At 36.4% G+C, this 2,500-nt stretch overlaps 2 non-coding genes across 2 annotated transcripts in view; both read right to left on the bottom strand.

Annotated features, from left to right (window-relative positions):
* Window positions 1–1,720, bottom strand: part of LOC131807041 (large subunit ribosomal RNA) — a 3,920-nt gene extending 2,200 nt beyond the window's left edge. Inside the window, exon 1 of the ribosomal RNA XR_009344282.1 lies at window positions 1–1,720. This exon is cut by the window's left edge and continues 2,200 nt beyond it. This is a non-coding gene — a ribosomal RNA (large subunit ribosomal RNA).
* Window positions 1,721–2,073: 353 nt separating this feature from the next.
* Window positions 2,074–2,252, bottom strand: LOC131807045 (5.8S ribosomal RNA). Its single transcript, XR_009344285.1, has one exon. It is a non-coding gene; the product is annotated as a 5.8S ribosomal RNA (ribosomal RNA).
* Window positions 2,253–2,500: the final 248 nt, after the last annotated feature.

Below are 2,500 nucleotides of genomic sequence, written 5' to 3'. Positions count from 1 at the left end.
CTCCACTTCAGTCCTCCAAGGTCTCATTCGATTATTTGCTACTACCACCAAGATCTGTGCCAATGGCGGCTCCATGCAGGCTTACGCCAAACACTTCCATGCACACCATTGTACCCTCCTACTCACTAAAGTTTCAAAGTTTAAAATCCAACCGAAATTGAATATAAACCATTTACTTTAGCGGTAATGTATAGGTATACAACTTAAGCGCCATCCATTTTAAGGGCTAGTTGCTTCGGCAGGTGAGTTGTTACACACTCCTTAGCGGATTACGACTTCCATGTCCACCGTCCTGCTGTTTTAAGCAACCAACGCCTTTCATGGTATCTGCATGAGTTGTCAATTTGGGCACCGTAACATTACGTTTGGTTCATCCCACAGCGCCAGTTCTGCTTACCAAAAGTGGCCCACTGGGCACATTATATCACAACCACACCTTCATACCAAGAAAGGTGTGGTTCTTACCCATTTAAAGTTTGAGAATAGGTTAAGGTCGTTTCGACCCTAAGGCCTCTAATCATTCGCTTTACCAGATAAGATTATTTTACATAATTTTTAAATGCACCAGCTATCCTGAGGGAAACTTCGGAGGGAACCAGCTACTAGATGGTTCGATTGGTCTTTCGCCCCTATACTCAATTCTGACAATCGATTTGCACGTCAGAACTGTTTCGGTCTTCCATCAGGGTTTCCCCTGACTTCAACCTGATCAAGTATAGTTCACCATCTTTCGGGTCACAGCATATATGCTCAAGGTACGCTCTGGTTAGAGGCATAAATAATATAAATATTATTATGCATAACTGATAGAACGCCCCGGGATTGAATTAATAGACTATAAATAGACTAAAAACTAATCCCATAAAAGTTATGTTAATTTCGCTATTAGGTTTAAATTCCCAATAACTTGCAAATATGTTAGACTCCTTGGTCCGTGTTTCAAGACGGGTCCCGAAGGTATCCTGAATCTTTCGCATTGTAAATCATATAAGCGCATATAATAAACACAAAAATCAAGATTAATGTGCCATTATAGAATACAAGTATTCAAGCGCTATATATAATAGATCTATCAACACTTTATCCAATCGACAGCACTTATTCTATGTTAATACGCAAGCATACTAATTTGAATAAACTTTCGCCATCGATCTTATGATAAATTGTGTATGTTAATAGATTACAATGTCCTTATATGGAAAAAATGCACGCCATTCTCACTATATTATTCATATAGCAATCGTAACGATGAATTTTCCATAATGGATATTCAGGTTCATCGGGCTTAACCTCTAAGCAGTTTCACGTACTTTTTAACTCTCTATTCAGAGTTCTTTTCAACTTTCCCTCACGGTACTTGTTTACTATCGGTCTCATGGTTATATTTAGTTTTAGATGGAGTTTACCACCCACTTAGTGCTGCACTATCAAGCAACACGACTCTTTGGAAATGTTCTCTAGTAATCATTAACGTTATACGGGCCTGGCACCCTCTATGGGTAAATGGCCTCATTTAAGAAGGACTTAAATCGTTAATTTCTCATACTAGAAATTGAACACTCCATACACTGCATCTCACATTTGCCATAAAGACAAAGTGACTTAGTGCTGAACTCTTTCCTTTTCGCTCGCCGCTACTAAGGAAATCCTTGTTAGTTTCTTTTCCTCCCCTCATTAATATGCTTAAATTCAGGGGGTAGTCCCATATGAGTTGAGGTTGTATAAAACAGATACTATTCAGTTATACATTAAATAGAAACACCATCATTTTCAAATGAAAAAAATCCTTTCTTTTCGGTATATGAAATTTTCGTTTTTCAATTCAAAAGAGACAATTCTAGTTTCATAAAAAAATCATTTTATGCTAGACCTTCCTCAATCGATTGAAAAAATATATAAGTATTTGAGAAAATACTAGGATTTTTTCAATGAGGTATTCTATCTTGACTATTAATATTATGAATTCTTTATTCATCATCAAATGATGAACAGAATCCAGTAATATAACATGTGCTCAAAACACAAATCATTTGATGATTTGATTATTTAAGCAACTTATTTAGCATAGTCTTACAACCCTCAACCATATGTAGTCCAAGCAGCACTCTAAAATTAATTAAAGTACCTTACAGCATGGACTGCGATATGCGTTCAAAATGTCGATGTTCATGTGTCCTGCAGTTCACACGATGACGCACAGTTTGCTGCGTTCTTCATCGACCCATGAGCCGAGTGATCCACCGCTTAGAGTGATAATTTATTTTGTGTTTTGTGTATACAGTCAAAATTGTTTTTATTGAAAGAAATCAAAAATACACCAAAATGAATTGGCATATATCAATTTCTTCAATAAGTTATGTTTTTTATACATACAATTTATGTTGCGAATGTCTTAGTCCAAACAACCGCTTGACATCGACATTCTCCACTCGGTGGTATATGTCGAGCAAACAGAAGAAGGACATTAACTTATATTAAATATAAGTACAACTGTAATTGT

Source organism: Musca domestica, unplaced genomic scaffold (genome assembly GCF_030504385.1).
Source record: "Musca domestica strain aabys unplaced genomic scaffold, Musca_domestica.polishedcontigs.V.1.1 93, whole genome shotgun sequence".
Classification (NCBI taxonomy): Eukaryota; Metazoa; Arthropoda; class Insecta; order Diptera; family Muscidae; genus Musca; species Musca domestica.
The sequence above is the reverse complement of the archived record's forward strand: the minus strand, read 5'-3'. Positions and strand labels throughout refer to the sequence as shown.